The sequence below is a fragment of the Melozone crissalis genome, unplaced genomic scaffold (genome assembly GCF_028551555.1).
Source record: "Melozone crissalis strain CALT ecotype California unplaced genomic scaffold, PUWL_Pcris_2 ptg000007l_1, whole genome shotgun sequence".
NCBI classification, from domain to species: Eukaryota; Metazoa; Chordata; class Aves; order Passeriformes; family Passerellidae; genus Melozone; species Melozone crissalis.
In genome coordinates this window covers 2013437-2019823 of record NW_026535785.1, presented here as the reverse complement: position 1 = coordinate 2019823, position 6387 = coordinate 2013437, and positions in this window count along the sequence as shown.

Genomic DNA, 6387 nt, shown 5'->3' with positions numbered 1-6387 from the left:
AGCAAATTCAGATTCCCTCTTGCCCTGGTGGGAGGAGAGGAGCTCAGGGGCTCCAGCCTGGAGCTCTGATTGCAAACATTCCCTGTGAGGGTGGTACCTGTGAGGAGCTGCCTCCCAGGCAGGGCTGTCACAGGAGGAGCGGTGCTCGAGCTCCAAACCCAAGGCTGGTTCCTCCTCCTGGAGCCCCCTCTGTGCACGGTTCAGACAGGCAGGAGGTGGCCTGGAAGGTTTTCTCCAAGGGAACTCCAGGGAAACGTGAGATGGACATTCTGGGGGGAAAGGGCACATTTCAGTTACATTTCAGTTACATTTCATCTCCATCACCACCACTTCCAGCCATTGCAGAATCCCAACCAGCCCAATCCTCGGAGCACTAATCCAAACCTGACATCTAGTGGCTGCTCAGGGGCTCAAAAATCTGCTGCTGACTTTGGGTAAACATCCAAATTCTGGAAGGGAGCAAAAACAGAAATTACCTTGGCACGAAGCACGTTCCTCCAGTTTTCAAGGAGAAATGAGATCCTGAGGAGGCTGAAAAGACTCTGACAATTAATTAAAAATAAACAACAAAACATTTATCACAGGTTTTCTATAACCTCAAAAACCTTTTTTTTTACTTTACTAGTTTACTATTACAGGATATTTTTTTACTGCATTTCATGATTTATCCCAGGACCATGAAATCATGAAAAGAACCAGATACTTACAACAAATGGGATTTTCCCTGTGTCAGCCTTGGTGCATCAGGATGCAGCAGACAGGACTGGGATTGAAATTAAGTGTTTGCTTCAGGTGTTTTCACGTGAATACTCAAACTCAGTTATAGATTTGGGGGAATAAAATAATTTATCAAGGGATTTACTTCTCCAGTGCTCCAGGCTGATTTCCTCGAGGCCAATAATGACCTAGAACCAGGATCTCCTGAGCTGGAAGGGACCCACAGGGATCAAGTTCAATTGCTGGCCCCAAGAATCCCACCATGGGCATTTCACACCTGGTATGAACCCACAGAGACATTTCCATGCACTCCCACAAGGATGGGACGCAGTTATCCTGTTCTAATTCTTCCAAAGGGGAATTTCTTCCTGGACTCAGAGCTGAGGACTGGAATGCCAGGCTCCAGAGGCCGTGGGACAGCAGCCACTGAACTGCCCTGTTCCAAGCACACCTCGTGCTGGGCTCTCTTACAAATTATTGCAAGTTATTGCATGAGAGTTCATTCTGCAACTGTTTTTCCATTTGTATTCCTGAGAAAACACCAGCCTGGCACTGGGGTGTGTTCCCAGAGCCGATATCTTCAAAGCACCTGCCAGTGGCGGTGTTGTTATCAGCTGGCCCTGAGCATTACCTCTGCTCGGGGCCCAAGTTCTTCCGCAGGATCTTTGAAGACTATTTGATTATCCAATCAGCTCTCCATGTGCTAACACTCACAGCTTGGCACATCAAAAACGAGCAGGGAAGGAATGATTTGTCAGAAGCACAAACAAGGAGCAGGAGCAGGAGCAAATGGGCCATTTGTGAGGAGGGATGGGGATGTTTTGAAGCAGTTATTTGGAAAAGCTGCCTTGATCCTGCTGGCATCAGTCCCCCATTTCTTCAGCAAACACCTCAGCTGTGCTGATAAAGAGCTCAGAGCTGCTTTTCCTGGCTAAATGGAAGGGGTGGCAGCTTCTAGAACCATTAAATGGTCACAAGAGCTGAGCTGGCCTCACTCCTAACCCAGGCCACTCTCTCCACCGACCAGCACACTTGGGGAACCTTCTAAAAACATTATCTACAATTATTTTAGGGGGATCCCTTAACCAGGAATGGAATCTCCAAAGAAACTTCTTTGGGTTAATCCAGCTAAACAAAACCGGTCTGGGTGAGAGCTGGACTCCAGGTGTGGCTCAGCTGGGAGACAGAAATTAACACTTATTTCACCCAAAGTTCACGGAATCATGGGATGCTTTGGGATGAAGGGACATTAAAGTTCTAACCCTGACACCTTCCACTGTCCCAGGGTGCTCCAAGCCCTGCCCAGCCTGGCCTTGGATGCCTCCATGGATCCAGGGGCAGCAGCAGCTGCTCTGAGCACACTGAGGCCTCCCTCCCTCACAGTTATGATTCCTTCCCCATACCCCATCTAAACCCATTCTCTTTGATCAACTTCTAATTGGTATCAATAATTTAATTTATTTAAAGGGTTTTTTTAGGGTTATTTGATAGCATTTCTGCAGCCACAAGCAGCAGTTGGGTCACACCACCCAGCTCCAGGCTCATTTTATGACAGGACAGAGGAAGGAGCTCAGCTGACAGGTCCAGCTGAATGGGCAGTGGCCAGAGGAGGAGCTCAGGAAAGGTCCTGGAAGGCTGGAATGCTGCTGGAGACGGCCTGTGGCATCTGGCTGGGTGTGATCAATCATGGGACACCCTCCAGCAGCACAGAGAGCTCTTTGTGCTTTCATTCTGACACAGCTCAGCAGAGCCTTTCAGGCCTTGGAAGTATCACAGAACATCTGACAGCTGATCAGACTCTGCTCCTAATGAACTGGGGCATTTCCAATGAGGAATTCTAATCTTTTTTTGACAGGAAATCTGATTTTTTTTTTTTTATCTTGAAAAGCTTAATTACACAACGAGATACAGGCATGGGTTTCTCTGTTCCTTTATTGTAGTTGCACACTAATGTAACAGTGTCAAATGCAGCAGCTGAAGGGTTCTGTACATCAGGGGAAAACTGGGGAAGGGCCTGGATCCCAGGAAAACAAAGCATTCCCTGCTCCAGGTGTTGTCTGCAGACTGATTTCAGTTATGGTCAAGCAGGTAACACACATTAAATACACAATGTCATAAAGGTCACAAAAACAAGATGCACAAAGACAAAAATAAAAGCCAAGATGTGCCAGGAAATACAAGTTAAAACATCCCAAATTAAGGCACAAGGGGACCCTTCATCCAAAGCTGAATTCCAGTCCTCTAAAACCCTGTGGAGATCAAAGCAAACTCCAATTCTGGAGCTTCCAAAGCCGGGGAAACCCTCCTGTCATCCCTGACAGAAAAGGCAGCACAAAAGGGGGCAGGAACGCCTGAAGAGTGAAAGTTCTGGAATGCAGGAACAGGGATCAAACACTCCAACACCAAGGAAGTTGTCCCCACTGTGAAGTCACCCAGGACAAGGTGAGAGCAGCAGTGCAGAGGAATCCTGAGAGGCAGCTGGGATGAGACCAGCACAGAGCTCCAAACCTCCTCCTCCCTTGGCAGGGAGCTGTCCCAGAGTTATTCCTGGGACAGCCTTTAATTGCCGGGCTTGCTGCCCCAGGAATGCCTCCCAGGGCAGTATTTATAATAAAGTGACTCTTATGCAAGGAAAATACAAATATGTGCTTTGACCCTTTTGTATTGTGCCACCCAAAAGAGCCCAAAAATTCCTTTTTAACTCAATTGTGCAAAATCAGCTGTAACCCAACAATCCAATCATCTTTCCACACAGAACTGAGAGAATAAAGGCACAGGAATTCTATCCCATCTCTTGATTTAAACACCATTATTTTCCTAAAGTTTACATTCACAAGGTCAATAAAGTCATTGTAACAGGAAAGTTTAAAACTGAAAAAAAAAAAAACCCAAACAAATAAACATCAGTACATTAATTTCTAGATTAATTCCAACAATGTGCCCTGCAGCTGAGCTCCTGCCTGCCTTAAGGAGATGCTAAAACACTACACATAAATGCAGGACTCAAGAAACAACAAAAAAGAAAAGTAAAACCCTGTAAAACTTCTTTTTGTAGCACAGTACAGTTATTTTTTTATCTACATTAACCCTGTTTTCAGATATTTGAAGTGATCAGTGCTATAATTGGAATTTATTTATTTTCTGTCAGTAAAAATAGGTGTGATTTGATGTAAATATGGACACAGCTTACCTGCATCACTGCTAATTCACTATTGTCTAACAAAGCTTCCATGGCAACACTTGAACAAAGCAAATCTCTGTGAGAACTTTAAATAAATCTCTCTGAGAACTTGAACTGGATCACTAGGAAGGGAATATCCCACACTCCCTCTGATGGATGCAGGGTGGTTCAAAGGGGATTTACACATCCAGGAGGAAAATCTGATTGAATTGAGCAAACCATGGAGAGCTCAGTGGCTGTGAGGCTGCTGTAGGATTCCAGAGCAGCTGGAGTTAAACAGTTAAACTCTGGCAATTCCCTAAAATAATCTGGTTTTTGGGTTTGTTTGGAAAGCTGGATCAACTATTCTTCTGAGTGGATAAGAGAAATCTAAAACCTCAGTGGAAATTACAAAAGCAATTTAAAAACCGAGCATTTACAAAAGCTTTTAAAAAGATCCATTAATAAATGATAAGGAGATTGATGCACTTACAGCCCAGTGGTTTTGCACTTACAGCCCTCTGGTTTTAAATAGAAGGCAACATGAAGATGTCTTTGTATTACAATTTTTCTATTAATGAGTAGAAAATATCTGAGCTGCTGCCATCTTTCTCCAGGTTCCTCCTCAGAAAGTGTCTGCAAGAACAGCACTGAATAAATATCTCAAACTTAATGACTGGATCATAATTGCTATACATTCAGGCAAAAAGTAAAATAATTCTTTTCCTGTTCCCTGGACTGTAGATATTCCTTCCAGCTTTGTTTTCGAATGTATCATTCTACAGCAAAATCATCACTGATGTGATTTTGCAGCTAAAATTCTGAGTGATGATGGCAAAGCCTGCAGAGTTCAACTGAGAGCATGGAATCAGAAAATCATGGAATGGTTTGGGTGGGAAAGGACCTGAAAGCTCACCCAGTGCCATGGGAGGGACACCTTCCACAATCCCAGGATAATCCCAGCCACATCCAATGGGAGATGGCACAACCAGGATGGAAATGTTCCCCAGGCAGGGAGGGCTTGGGGGAAGTGGTGAAATCAGAGTTCCACTGAATTCCCAACAGGAAAAATATCCTACACTGGGACAGAGAGAGATTTCCTTCCTTCCAGCACCCAGAGCCACTCAGCTGAAGTGGCCACAATGCAGGGACAGAGGCACAACTGTGGCACCAGAACAACAGCCTGAGGTAGAGCTATTGAGGGAGGAAAGGCAGGATCTGGGCACTCCACTGCTTCAACAACATGATCTGAAACCCTTAAAATCATCAGGGTCACACTGAAAAGCGTTAAGGTGCTTTGAAATCAATTCTTGGACTTCAAAAAAAACCAAAGTACCAATTAGAAAACTGGATTTAGCATTGCCAAGCCAGGTTGTGGCTTCACAGAATCCCACCAGGAATCAAACAGAGGGAGGAAAGATTCCTGAAAAGATTCCTGAAACACAACCCATGGAGATGACACAGACAGAGCTGCTCCTCATCAGAAATCTGGAGCAGGAATTTAATCTGCTAAATACAGCAGAGCATACAGGCCAGAGAGCAAATTAGGTTTAGTGGGATGTGAGAGGTCAGTGATCCCTGGGGCTGCTGGGTCACAGCTCCTGGGAAGGGCTCACACAGCAGCTCTGCTTGGTCCACAAATCAATTCCAACCCCACTGGACCTTGTTACCATAAGGTGCAATAAAAACAAACTGGTCCCCACTGGTCCTGAGGATGGGCAAGTGTTTTTATAGAAAAATTCATCTCAAGGCAAAACTGAAGAGAGCACTGGTGCTCTGTGAGTTACTGAAATAAAACCCTTTCTCAGTGCTGTGTTTTGTCCTCACTGTCCTAGCACTGGTTTGAGGAATTGGTTTGGGTTTTTGCCCTCCTAATCCCACTGGGAGGGTCAGCTGGGCTTTATCTAATCTTGCTTTCCTTTGATGTGATCAGTTTCCTGGGATCAATTGGACATTTTCACCTAATCTGCTGTTCTTGCCAGTCTTGAGACACTGGGGAATTCTCTTCTCCTCCCTTCTCCTGATAGATTATTAACAGGGAAAAACAAAAGCTGCCAAAGCTTCTACAGTTGTTAAAAGGTTTTAGAAAAAGTCTTCTGGCTCCTGGTGTCCTTACAGTGGGCATCCACATCAAACATGGAATGTGCAGCCAACAGAATGGAAAGAGATCCTGGAAGTCATTTTTGACCTTCTCCTCTCATCCAAGGAGAAAGAAAGAAGGTAAAATGTCTCTGAGACAAGCTAGTTCCCTTCCAGCTCTCTTCACAAACATCAAACAATTCCCTAAAAGGACCTGATCAGTCCTGATATTTTTCTTTGCTTCCCACATCCTCTTTCTTAAGAATTTTTACCCAGGATTACTAATTCATGCAAGGCACTGAGAGAGCATTTGAAGAACCACAGAACAATCCAGAGAAGGAGCAGGGGAGGATCTCTCCTGTCCTTATCTTTAACTGTCTTAATAATCCCTTCTCGACCCCTGCTTCGGAACAAGTTAAGAGTTAATATCA